Source organism: Meleagris gallopavo, chromosome 2 (genome assembly GCF_905368555.1).
Source record: "Meleagris gallopavo chromosome 2, MGAL_WU_HG_1.1, whole genome shotgun sequence".
NCBI lineage: Eukaryota > Metazoa > Chordata > Aves > Galliformes > Phasianidae > Meleagris > Meleagris gallopavo.
The window spans coordinates 70,218,897-70,233,991 of record NC_139405.1 but is presented as its reverse complement, the minus strand read 5'-3'; positions in this window follow the sequence as shown (position 1 = coordinate 70,233,991).

Below are 15,095 nucleotides of genomic sequence, written 5' to 3'. Positions count from 1 at the left end.
GGTGGATAACTACCTCCCTCTCATTGCTGGCCAGCCCTATTTTGATGCAGTCCAGCATACTGTTAGCCTTCTGGACTGCAAGAACACACTGCTGTCTTGTGTCTAGCTTTTTGTCCACCAAGACCCCCAGCCCATCTCTGCAGGTCTGCTCTCAGTGTATTCCCCCAGACTACATAAATACCTGGAATTGTCCCAGGCCAAGTCCAAAGTGTCACACTTGAGTTTTTTGAACCTCATTAAGTTTACTTGTGCCCACTGCTCGAGGTCGTCCGGGGCCCTTGGATTAGCATCCCTTCTTTCTTTTGTATCAATTTCACTCAACTTAGTGTCATGAGCAAACTTGCTGAGGGTACGCTCAATCCAGCTGTCTAAGTCATTGATAAAGATTTGAAAGAGCATTGGTTCCAAGAAAGACCCCTGAGGGACACCACTTTTCACTGGTCTCCACTTGGACATAGAGATGCTGATCACAACACTGTCTGCAACTATCCAACCAGTTATTTATCCACTGAACTGTTCACTCTACAAAACCATATCATTCGAATTTAGAGACAAGAATATGGTGTGGGAACATGTCACAGGCCTTGCAGAAATCCAGGTAGATATCAGTTGCTCTGATATCACATAAAAGTCCAAAATGATCAGATGAGGCAACCCAATTAAGACTTTAAGACATTGAAAAAGACAGGATATTGACTTTCTAGACTGTTAGTCCAAGAAAAACATTTCAAGAAAGCATGAAGGTATTTAAAACACTTCCAGCAACTTCTTAAGAGCTATGACACAAAAGACACCTTAAAAACTTCTGAACACGTGCAGAAATACTCTTTTCTCTAAATCTAGACCTACATTTTCTCTATAAGGCTAGTTTGAACTCAAGTGGAATTTCTAATTTTATCAACTACTCACTACAAAAATCATGCTCAGAGCACAAGTGAAAGCTAAGATATCCTCTGACCTATCTGAATATCCTGACCATTCCACTACTAAAAGTTCCAAGTGTTTTACAGCCTTGTTTGTTCTTCCTCTAACTCAATGACAGCTGCAATCCACACTGACCAGTGTCAACTGGATGAGGAGATGCCTCTGAATCACTGTCTTTAGAGTGTACAGTACATGTTCTTGAAGTGGATGAGGAAAGAAATGTTATATTCTCAGGCTATGAAGGAAACTGACCCTCAGCTTCTGCCTTTCCAGACAGCCTCTCAAGCCACTGGGTCATTACACAAAAACAGATTCACACATTAACACTTCATTATAGCTATTCTCTCATTACAAAAACAGGATCTGTATTCTCTATGTTAACAGCGCAGTTAGAGTCCAGTGTTTCTCAAGACTAAGGTACTCATCGGTTTTTCTGCTTTCCAGATAATGAAGTTGAGGGAGAGTTTGTTTGTCAAAGCATATATGCAAATGTACAGAATGTGAACTTATGACATCATCTATCAAAATGTCAAGACCACCAGCAAGACTCCAGCAAGATATCTAGAAATTTCTAGACACTCCTAAAGCTATGTAGCGCAGGGGATAATCTCTCTAAATCACTTCATTGATAAAAGTGCCAGCATTATACAAAAGTCTGAATGTAAAGTGATTTTGTGAGTTTTATTTTGCCTTTTAAGTGTGCTTAAAGCCTAATATTAATTTTTTTTTAGGTGGAGGGAAGAGGAGTCTGAAATTATCTTTTTTTTAATGTTGAAGAATAGAATATACCCCAAATAACAAATTCTATTCTTATTCAGTGAAGTTATCCTTGAAAGAAGTTGACACCTGACATTCTTTAAAAGGATGAACGTCTGGATTTATCCAAAAGGTTTTGTTCACTCCTTATCAGGCAAACATACAAAAGTCAATGGAGGAAACCAGGACAAAACTTTAGCATTCATTTTGTGCTGAATTTTAATGACTTGTTTTTCATTTGATTTTTTTTAAGAAAGGAAAACAAGCATGGTTCTTTAGTGTGGTCTCAAACTTTCCTATAAACTCTTAAAGCATTCTCTAACTTCTACTCATAGTAAGAACTGTTAAATTATTACAACAGCAAGGGCAAAGTACATTTTGAGTTGTTTCACTTGAAGTGAAACATACACAGATATATGATTTGAAGATTTTGACTTCCATCTTGAAAGATGCCAGCCTTAAATATTAGGAAGACATTAAAAAACTACCCCAAAATAATTTCAAAATATTCTCTCTTCATATGCCTTGCCCAACATATATAACTGCAGTGTAGTTCTAAAGAGTCTAGCTTCTCAGTTAAAACTGTGATTACAATACACAAGGGAGGTTGTAATCACAATTAAATGTACAGATTTATACCTATATGTGACTGATACAATAACAACTTAAGAATGAGAAGGAACATCAAAAAGGTACTGCTTGACATTGTCACAGGTGACTATTATGCTGTTTTGGATATCCATGTACTGTTCTAACATTTGATTGCAGATACAGAAGCAAGCCAACTGAGATACCAGCAGCCACTTAACCACAGCACACTACAGCTCTCTATGGATCTAATACTACCACACTGCTCGTGTCTCAACTTCATGGTCATCTTATGTAGTGCAATCCCGTATGTTTTCTTCCTCTTAAATATATCCACACTAGTTCTGTATATAAATCACAGTTCCAGTAAAGAACAAATCACTCAAAGCAAAACAAACAAACAAAAAACAAACAAACAAAACAAAACAAAACAAAAACAACAAAACTCCTGCCAAAATGAAAAGACTGGGGGAACTCCAAAGAGTCTCTTTGGTCAGCAAGGCTTACTTAAGAATGACTAATCAGAAAAGGCAGACTTTGGACCATGTCCATTTTATGCTCATGAACAAATGGAAATTCCAAAGTCAAACCTTTTACTGAAACTGCCTTGCATGTTGAGCTCTGTGAACATGGCATTATCTGAATTAAAATCCATTAGGACCTAGAAGTACGGGGAGCAAGTTGCATATTTTCCAAAATAAATTCATAGCTGATAAAGGCCACAAATCATAGCTCTAATGCACTCACTGAAAGAAGTTGTGCTTAGTGAAGTCTGCAGCACTCAAATGTCTAGTCATCCATGAAACAGACATCCCAGAAATGCACATTAACGTAGGCTTGTCTCCTAGGGTTTTCTGTAGCAAGATTAATATCTAATATTTTAAAATATGTCTTGGCAAAAACAGATGAACATTAGGATTCCAGCAACATTTTCTGAATATGGCTCTAGATGGCAGAAAAACAGTTAACTCCTCCTGCACACTGCCTTGTTAACAGCAGCACAGATAGCATCCACGGCAATGATTGCCTTTGACACAGTCACAGTGAATCCATTATTTAAGAAAGAGATATTCTTCAGTGAATTCTCTAAATAAGCAATAACAAATACTTTATGTTCTTGGTTTTCTGCTGAAGTGGTAATGGGCAGAAACTCAGAGCATTATTGTTGCCATATGTCTCCGCAGTCATATTGATTTAATTGGTCGTCATAAAAATCTGACAAGAAGGAAGCCAGTTCATAGCTGGATATGAGCCAGAGAATACTGGTGAAGGGACTACTTAAATATCTCTAAAGACTCCTTGCCTAAAGACTACCAATGTCACTGAACTTGTCTCGTCCATACTCCAGACACTATATATTTTATGGATGAAAGTGCAAAACTTTGACTTTTGGATCTAATTTGTCTTGCAGAATTAAAGAAGATCTTACATGGTGTGGAAAGTATCTATGCTTAGATACTAATTTCCTAATCAAAACATTTTCACAGAGGGCAACAGATGGACTGCCTCATCAATTGTATCCATATCACCCATCCGTAAATCTGTGCTGTATTTAAACTGCTTCAGTCTTTCCTTAACATCAAAAGGTAACCACATGCAAGAACATCCATATTACATAACAGAATATTTAGCACTTGCATGAGAACTGTCATACAAGAAGTTGAATACACTCTTACATATCTGTGGTTTACTGCAGGGTAGCATTGCTACCCACATTTTACAGAGGGAAAAACAGAGACACTTGAGAAATGACTTGACTTGGCTTTGGAGTGTGGTAAAACCAGGAGTGGTATGCAAGGGCTCAGCTTTTGGGCTCTGTGCTTTGCTAACAGAACTTTTTGTTTGTTTGTTTGTTTCCTGTCACTCTGACTTTCAAGAGATACAAATACACTGCACTATTTTTAAAGAAAGAAAGAAAAAAATTTCCTCCATATAGAAAATACAACAGCCAATACGTATTGTTTGTATGCTCATTTTACAGCATGTTTATCATACCACTTACATTCATCTATCAGAAAGTTAGGTATTCAATCTGTGTGAATTATCTGAGCTATCCCTATGTTCTTAGGCAGCAGAAAGATAAAATATGCCCAACAAGCAGAGAATTCATTCTTAGGAACTGAGAAGAAATTTCAGACATCACATAAGAAAGGATTTTGAACAATTTTGAAGAAGTTTGGTGTATTGATTTAATATAACATTTTTAAAAATACATTGTAAACACTTTTAGATGCATGAGAACTGTCGTAGATTCAGTGCAGACTTGTTTTAGAGAAAATACCACATGTTCAATATAATACATTAATCTATGAAAAGGAGAGACATGAACTTAAAGCTAATGTTCAACTTATTTTTTTATTACAAAAGATGGATAAGCTTATTTGTTTTGACAATGAGTGAAAAATGAAAGTAAAAGTGATATAACACTGCTTGAGAGGTCTTTTTCACCTTTTTTTTTTTTTTTTAACTCCAGTAAAATATTTACCAGATTGTATCCATCAAAACATTTACTGTATTTTTTTGGCTCAAAGATCTATCAATGTAGGTAATTTATAAATCTAGACATTTATGCCCATAAAATTGTTCTACGCAATAAATAAATTCGACAAGCTAATCTGAAAAAAATCAAATTAAGTTCTCAATTTTCATGCCTTAGTAAATGGTTGGCTAGTTATGAATGAATTTAAATATATAAATTAGTGTCAACATATTCCTGAGAGATGATTATTGAAAACAGCATACTACCATGGCAAGAACTGTAGAGGAAAGCAACATTTCTATGCAGTAACTAAGATGATACCCATTAGCCAAGGACAAGCCATGAAACTGATTGAACAGATTCTGCACAGTAACTAACTCTTATTTCAAAATACTCAAGTGAACAACCATCTGTCCAAATACCACATCATTAAACTGAAGAGACCATAGCTGATTTTGGCTACTATGGCATAAACCTTGAGAAGAATCCATGCTACTAATAAATTTACTTAGTTTTCACCACTAAACCTGAGATTAACTCACTGTAAAGAGTGCATTTGATATGATAAGTAAACCAGTAGTTCACTCTGGTGAACTGCACCTGTGCAATCCTCCTTGGGTTGTTTCAGATGAAAGATGATAGAAAGCTGAGCATTGAACATTTGTATGTTAAAACCCTGATGGGTTTTAAATTCTTAAGAGCTTACCAAGCTCTAACACAAAAATCAATTCTTTTAAAGCAATACTAAGCGGTTTATTGAAGACCCTGTTCTTCCCTTGTGTAAGGCTTATCTGAAATTATTTTAGATGGTAACAAACAATTATTAAAAAAAGGCTTCTGCATGAATCTAGATGAAGACCTTCTCATCTCAACCATTCAATCGAAACATAAAGAGAAGAGTCTTTAAATTTGTTAAAGTTTGGAAAGTTTGAGATATTAAAGCAGGAAAAATATAAAATGCTATTCTGCCTTGACAATGCGGAGGGAAATTCTGGATTTTGGGATTCCTACAAAGAAGCAGAAAAAAAATATTTACTTTTGGATTTTCCACTTCTAAACTTACAATTCTATAGATATTGACGTGACCTCACCTACACAAAAACATACTTTGCTGATTTATCTGCTAAGAACTACATGAAACTTTAGAGATGCAGATCCTTCACTAACAGTGTGATGATCAAAATCAGCACTAAACTGCTTCCTAATCCACTACATGCAAAAAAGTATCTGTGTTTTCCGTTATAAAATTAGAGCTGTTCAGAATTTTCTTGATGAAGCCGAAAGAGCATCTAAACATCCTCAGACACACTGGGAATTTATTTTCACTAAGCCCACAGTTCTCCTGTAAGGTAGATTCAAACTTGACTGTTCTTCATTCTAGGGGGTATTACAAGGATATAGCCACAGATCTAGTGGGAGCTGGGAGACTGTGCTAGAGACCACTGACTATAGTGTGGGAAAGACAGTGACTGTCTCTGCTTGCTATCTTCAAGATGAAAAATTGAAGTTAGCCATTCTCAGCCTCACAACTGCTCTCAGGTCCTGCTGAATTCTTCTAAGCCTTGAGAAGTCACATTCAAAGTAGGTTCCACCCTACGCCAGGCAACATCTGTTCTTCAACAACAACAACAAAAAAGTAAAAAATGTTTCAGAGATAAATCTTTTAGAGAAGCAGCTCTTAGATTTGTCTTTTAATTCACTAAGTAGTGTTCGGCACATAGTTTCAGAGAACTTTAAAGTAGTTGTTCTTCCTAAAAGAGGGATGGTACAGCACTGCTTGACAGTATTTTTTTCTGAATATGCTGTGTTTTTGTTGGAACTGCAATCAGATTAACAGAGAATTGGAAAACTGTCTGTGGTTTTCCATGTATGACTCAGTCCCTTATCAACTGTGTCTACTGCTCCACTGAAAATCTATAAAGTTTGGAGTTGGCTGGTGAAAGATCTTACAAATTTAAAAAGAAAAGAAAAAAAAGCTGAGTCAAACAATGCACTTCGTGATTGCAGCTGGAAGACAAACCAAAGATAATTATTAAACCAGCTCTAACCAGCAAATATTACTTTCTCACTTATTGCCGCGTTGTATTTAATCCCTTCCATAAACACAGACATGTCAGATGAAGAAAAAAAATAAGTATTATCAATTAGAATTACTTTAGAGAAAATGCAGGTTAACCATTTGCAAAACATGATCACCTCTAATGGAGTAGCCTTTCCATTGCATTCTTTCTACTCATCCTGTTCAGCAATGCTGCTTTGTGCTGACCAGGTTGACAGTGTTGCTCATCTGCACTTTTTGCATTGCTGTTCTGTGAGATGAAATCACAAACTGCTCAGTCAAAACTTTTTATTAATAATTAAATTTCTGTTGCATTTTTAGATTTTAATCTTATCCTTATACTTTCCTGTACTTAATTATTTTTAAAAGGGATAAATTATGTGAGCAATAAAAAACTCAAAAGTCATATTTTCCATTTTTGAGGCAGATCCAAAAGGATACAATAAATAATTTTTGGTGTGTCTGGATTGGTTTTGAACCAATCGTTTTGAAAGGGAAACAAGTACTAAAAAATGTCAAGTACCTTCACAGTTTACCAGGACTCATTATTTGATTATGATCAGTGCTCAGCTTAACAATTCCACCAGTATTTGAAATCAGTTCATGTGCTAAATCTTACAAAACTAAGAAAGTACTACATCCATACTCCAAAGTGCATGTATTAATTAACAGTTCACAGAAAAAATAACACACCACTCTACGAGAAGAAGCTAAGCACTTTATGTCAGAAATAGTCATTGCTTCTCTTTGTCTCGCATCAATGAACACACTGTATCAACAGCCTGATATTGGAGAGCTAGGGGAAAGTTTTGAAAAGCAGTCCAAAAGCAAAAGCAACTGCTCTCCATGGATTTTGCTGTTCCTCTGCCTAGAGGGGATTGCAGTGAGCCAGAGCAAAGCAGAAATCTCCATGGGCTTGCTTATTCACACGGCCAGAAGTCCAAACTGTGTGGCCTCCATCCTCCATGTTACAGATATCACTCAGTTTAGAAGATTCATTTCAGTCACAGAGGAGCTACATCTGACTAATTGTCATGGGCTCATCACCCTGGTTTACATAGTGTATCCATTTGGAGAATTTAATTTGGAAAATATAATTGCTTCAATGGAATGATGGCCAGCATCATTAAGCTAACACAGAAATTGTAGCAAGCTCTCGAGGTGGCATCAGCTTTTCGTTCTTTATTTCAGCTGGATGTTGGATGAACAGGGAGAACACCAACAGTTAAGTTCCCACAAACTTCATGATGAACCATCAGTTCAGAGAGATATAAAGTGAGACAGCTTCCTGCTCTTCCAATGTCCTTCCTTCAGGTCCAGCATCCAGGTGCTGATACTATTAAGTTACTGCTAAGTTACAATCAAATTTAAGAAGCAAAAGCAAAATACCGCAGTTCAAAGGTAGCCATAGCAAAATAAATAAATAAATAAACAAACAAATACATACATACATACATACATATAAATTACAGATACTAAAATTTGTTTGGTTTTATTTTCCAAAATTTAAGCACCTTGTTTTTAATATTACAAATACATATTTGAAATTCTTCCTGTTATGAAGTTGCATTTTCAGCACACTAAAATAATTCCTATATTAAATCCTAGAGTGTTTGTCTGAAGGAACATTAAAGGTTAGATGCCTTGTCTAGTTTAGTGTAATTCAGAAGTAATTATCAAATGTCTCAAGCATCTTGACAGATGAGTCAGTCATGTAAGTAATGGGCAACACTGGACAAAGAAAATAGGAGTTGTGCTTGTCAGCATGAGGGATTTCACTGCAGGAGAGCTGCTTTCATTATTTCAGCGGTCAATAGATGTTGCTATAGAAACTATGTAGTTAGCAAGACATGTAAGCAAAAGAAATATGATAAAAACAAAACTCATATCTATCCAAAAAGTAGTAGTCAGTTGTTGGTTTTATCTTACAAATCTAATGCCAATTGATGAGATTTGTCCTAATGATATAGTATATTCAGACAGCACTTGTCTATCCGTCATGCATTATAACACGTAATAATCAAAACGAGCATCAACCCCAAACCCTTTAAATATCAATTTAAAAATGAAATAACATCCAGTTATTTTAAAATGCAACAATAGCATTTGGCTTCATAACAAGATCTCTGTATTCAATCAGTACTAATGACTAATTACTAAAATCTCTTGTATGATATACTTCCTTTGCTTATAGGAAAAATAGTCATTTAATATTTAAACTAGCTTTTAGGGGCCGCAGAAAGTACTTACAAATACTGTCTGATGTATGAAATTGATAAACACATGCATAGCTGTTTGGCTTGACTGTGTCCATATTCTGCACTTACACTGATTTGAGTATTTGTAATTAGTGAATGAAACATGAGATTTGTATTACTTCCATTTTGGATCATAAAATAAATAGCCAATGTGGTATTTTACAACAAGTGGGATTTAAGAGAGTTAGAAACTTAACATTTTAAAAGAAACAATGTGTAAGACAGGTGATCATATTTCATGCTTGCCAAACGTAAGGCTTTAAATAGAAACTATGCTATCAATAGAACCAATGTCAATATTCCTGGAACAAATTTGTCAATATCACATTTTTCTCTAAGTTGATTTCTGTTGTGCACATTTTCAGTAACATTTTCTTTTTTCTTCTAGAAATGAGTATAATAAATACATTCAGAAAAAGAGTACACATTAGAAACTGCCAATCCTCTTATTTCCTTTCCAAGTCCTATGATCAGGGTTGAGTTGCAGAGACCTGAGTTCTGCATTCTTACTGCTACCTAAATGGAAGATTTTGATAGGGAAGTCTCCAGCATCAATCACCAAAATAGATGTATTAAATAGGCAAAAGCCAAGAAAATGAGAAAATCTGATATGTCAAGATGTGAACTGTGCCAAATAACTAAAAACAACACGAGTATTATTGTCTTCAGAAAAAGAAAAGTACATTGAAGAACACAGCAAAACCACACATTTGTCCTCTATTCAATAGTAACTTATTTATCTAGCTATCACAATTAATCCTTTCATTATGTCATTGATTTCCAGGTTTATAAATTAAAAATGTCAATACATAGAAATGATTGCTTGTATTCCCACTGAAAGCCTTGGTGCTTTTAACGGGAAAATCTCTGGACTACTATCTATAAGCCTTGGCCACTAAGTTGCTTTGGAAAACAAAATACCCAGTGTTTCATAAATGCTTGCATCAGAACTATAGAAAAAGATGATTAAACAGAAAGAGAACAAACAAAACTTTTGTATTTTTAATGGAAGAAGCAATATTCAAGAAATAACAATTTAAGTAGGACACTTCCGGTTTGCAATGACCTATTATTTGGCCAGTTTAGCCCTTTTAGCTGGAGTATTAAAAGTAACTCTTAGAAAAGACATTGAGTCTTCGAGGGTCTCATTCCCTTGCTATCCCAGAGGACTGAGAATAATGTCTACTATGGGACTGTGCCAGGAACATGGTCTTTTCTTGTTAACACTGCTCCTGGAAAAGAGAGAACTATTGTAAACCTCTTAACGCACTTTCCTCTTGCCGTGTCTCTCAACCCTGTCACACAATTTGAAAGGATATTAGAACAGACAGAGAGTGCAGAGTTGAAATCAAGCATATGTCCTTATTCCATGAAAGCTTTGCATATCACAGGGTCTGTGTTATGAAATGGTCAACCGTTTGCCCCTGAGTCCTCATCCATTACATTCACATAAAAAAGACCATCTTACAGTCAGAGATGTACAAAGTGTTAGATACCATCTCAATATGGCTGGAGAGAGGAAGTTCATTGCCCAAGCCAAGCTCAATATACCCAGGGGACTGAAGTTGAACCAAGGCAGTTGAAGGACAGATGTAAAACCAATTTGTATCTTTGCAGACGGAAACATCTCAGTCTCTTATAAGATTAGGGGTCTCCCAGGTAGAAAGAGCTTAGAGCCATATCAGTGACTGGGGAAGTGCATACCACTTCAACTCACATTAATTCGCAATACAGAAATTCCTTAGGCAAGGACTGGATTTGGCAGGATTTCTGCAGAAGGAAACTATCAGTATGAGGCTTAAGCACCTATGCCTGATTTACAACACTCTATGCTTTATAAACAGTAATTTGAAAAAATGACTGAAATCTACTAAAGCAAAAACAGCTACCTCTTTTCCACAAAGTACACTATTACCATCTAATAAAAGAAACAATCAGCAGCTGTACAACATTTGTTCACAGAAAACACTCAAAGAGTGCAAAATTGTAATTAATTTTTCTCATTACCTAAGGGAGGTAACTCAGTGGCTCTAGTTCACATCCCTTAGTAAGGAACCTTGCCCAAGTTCACACTGTAGTCACTAGATGAAAATGATTATCCATGGGAGAGCTAGCTCACCTCACATCTCCATCATTTAGTAAGAATCTGGTCGAGCAGCTTAATTAAGTAGCCAAGTTAATAATAAACTTTAGAGCAGAACTGAACTACTTTACTGTTTTGAGGCTGTTGGTGGTCAGCCATGAGGAGAAGTAAGTTCTAATTACAGGAAAATTGATAGTAAATGGGACAAAAAATGAAGGAAAAGGAAGGTTTATTTAATATATAATAACAGGTACTACCTGTGTCCTGGTAAATTTATCAGACCAGACCTTTCCATCCTGTTGAACTATCTGTTTTCCTAGCAAGACTTCAGTCCAAGATTCCAGCAGTGCTCTGGTACATTCAGGAGAGGACACAAGCTATAGTCTGCACCCAACAGGCTTACTATGAACTTCGTAGCAAAGTGATGCAGATGAGGTTAGATTTACAAACAAGTTTGTATTTTACTACTTGCAGCTAGGGCCAGAGATTAGTCCTGGTCATGCCTGATCTACAGACAAAGCTGTACAATAATTATGCTTGTCACTATTTCAAGGACCATTTTCAAGCCGTATTAATGTATTTTTTGGAGGCTGCTCCAAAAAATGATACCAATTCTTTTATTACGTTGACCCACAATGTCAGAGGTGGATGTTGGTGATATGGCAGTAGAGGCTGAATCTTCCTGCCAATATTCCATTACGTTTTGTTGTCATGTGACAGATGGCAGCAGAGGAGCAGTCTGACAAAGTAGCATCTGACATGGAAGTGCATATGATGGAAAGGTGTGCCACTGAATTCCTCTATGTGGAAAGATATTGCATCCACTGGCATTCGTTGACACTCACTGAACATTTAAGAGACAAAAAAGTGGAGAACTTTGAGGCAGTGGGTAGTGTGTTTTAGCAGTGGCAATAGGGACAGTGGTTCACCTCTGCTGCTACAGATTTTTACGAGCACGTCATGCAAGCTCTCATCACCAGCAAAAAAATGCATAGCTAATGGTGGTGACTGTGTTGAAAAATAGTGTCTGGGAGCTGAGAATCTGCTCTATGAAATGGTGTTATTGTGTTCTTTGTATCTGTTGTAGTTTCCATGGAAAGAAATAGGAGCCACTGCTTTCAGAGTGATCTTCATAATTTCAGCTTTACTGTGTTTGGAGAGATGTGAAAATTTGGAAAAGATTGTGTTAGTTTAAATAATTATCTAATTACAAAATGTCTTCTTCCAGTGAAGCTCTGTATCTTTAACTTATACAAGGGAAGCTTAAAAGCAGCCTACATTTTGATGAGTTTTCTAGAATTTCTGTAGGTTTTGCATATTTTTTTAAATTGTTCTCTCTCTCTCATTTTATTTTTTTTAAACAAGACTGCCTCTTTAGCTCTCTTTTAATCCTGACTTGATTCTACTAGTTCATATTGTTAATACCTAGCGGATTCTTCACTGTGGCTCTGAATTGGCTTCCATGTCATCTGCTTCAAGATCAGTGCTTCATAGATGGTATGCGTGATCTAATTTGTATTCGTATGTTATCAGTACTAAATGGAGTAAAAATGATGGAATCAAAATCACACGGATTTTTCTTGAATGTAATTCTAGAAGAAAAATTATAAGGCAATGCAGGGATTTACAGCTCAAGAGCACAGTACTTGCTTTTCTGATTACTTTTTACTTGCTTTTTTTAAATTTGCTTACTTTCTAATGCTGCAAAATTAAAGTAAATATAGTCGAATACAGATATATTTTTTCTTTATTAAAGAATACATAGATTTATAATTTTTCTTCCCTACTTGGAATGAAGGCAAATTCTGAAATCTTAGAACATTAATTATCAGGCAAACTTTTCCTCAGAGTTTTATTTTCATTATTATTATTATTATTATCATTATGATTTCACGAGCAATAATTTCATTATCTAGGCCACAACAGGGAACTCGTACAGGTCACTGGCAGGATCTAACTAGACTTTTTGCCATATCTGGATGTAGATTTTCCTTTTGGAATTAGAGTTTGAAGATGAGTTTAATTTCTTCAATACAGGCATTATGATATTTTTTATTAAACTATTTTTAACCATAATACAATACAGTACTGTGCCCTTACATTATGTCAGTACAGCTAACTTAATCGTCTGGCATTGATTATATGAGCATGTTTTAATTTGTTATTTGACTATGCCTGTTATGAGATTTTCCATGTCTTTCTTCAGAAGATTAGCCATCTTGATTCTTGATTACGCAAAATACACTATATATTTTTTTTTTTAAATGTCAGGACATTATACCTGTGTTTTTTACAAATCAAGAAAAAATGAATGAGCAAATCCATTGGTTTTCTTCCATAAATGATGGATATAAGTTCTCCAGTCTAGCAGATTTAAATTGTCTTACTATGCTAGATTTGAATTAACATTCTTGCTAGTTGATGGTAGTTCTTGCACCATTATTTCATACTCATCTACACTCTTATTTCTTCCTGGAACTATATGAACAACAAGGATTTTCTTTTTTTTTTTATATTCTTTTTTAAGGATTAAATTTTAAATATCTGATAGCTTACCTCATCTATTATCAACCACTGCTGACATTTATTGTTAATAAACCACTCATATGTCTATATATGGATAAACATGTTTCCATGGATTGTTCAGTGTCTATGTATACATTATGTATGGCATTCTCATGACTCTTTCTGAGTGGGCTTGCATTCTAATCACAGAGATGTATTTTGTTTGGTTTTTGGAAATGCTACTTTTTCTTCTAGAATTGCACTGTTCTGCAATTTTCTGGCAGTATATGTCTGTAGTAGACATGCAAAGCAAAATATTAAATACAGTTATGAGCCCAGAGTCCAGATTTTGCAGTCCATCTGTTTTCAATGCTTGAATTTCAGTGTCACTTATTGCTGGCAATGTACTCAGACTAGAGTAGTAGTGTTGCAAGTTTGTTTTTTTTTTAAACAAATATTAACACATTTGTACAAGAAATCATAAGGTTAGGATAATAAGCTGTATGTTTATCAAATATTAAACATTCACCCTCACAATTTTAGGTGCAACCACAGAACTGTATTTATCTTCTACCTCTAGAAAGGAACTTGCAAAATAGTGCAGAAAAATGTTTAAGCTACTAGTGGTTTGGTAGCACTGTGCCATATATCCACGATTAAAAAAAACTAAGATGTTAACAGACTGAACAAATCTTAAAGGGCAAAAAATCTCTTCAGCCATCACTCACTTAAACAGTTGCCATTAGAGGAAGTTGTATTAAGTGCAGATGTTGAGTGTCTGCAGGAGCTGCGGTGTGAAAACATCAGGCTATTCAGCTCTTTCCAAGGCTCCCAGCGCATGAACCCTACATGCCATTCAGGCTGAATATCCACTGTGACAAGGGCACTTGCGTGGAGTTCTGACTCCATCAATACATCGCACACTAAGATCTTATTATTTTAACAAGGCTCCTTACTGTGCCAGTTCCAAATGGACATTAATGCTGAACACCAAAGTAAACAGTGTGGACAATGAACTTAATCACTGCAAACACCTGATGACTACTTCCACTAGCCCGTTCTTTTTTCTGTCTCTTGCAGGCTGCCCATTATTTTGGTCCTCTGGGCAGCAATTAGCTGTCATCAAGCTCCCTCTCTCAGGCATTTTTTCTGTTAGAGATTAAGCCCCCTCAACACAGTCCATTCTTCTGTCTGTTGTCACTCTTTGTTGGCTACACCGTGTGCACAAATTAACTAGGGCTCGATTCAGGGGTTGACTCAGCTGGTTAACAGCACAAATGAGTACAGCTGTTTTTCTGCATACGATTTTCAGTTCTTTTTATTTTTTTAGTTTGGAAATATACTGTGTGTGTGCAAATTAAACATGAGATTTTTGGCAGATGCAATTGGCTAAGGAAGTTGACAACATGGATCTGTTTAGCCCATCTGCTCCTGAGGATCCAA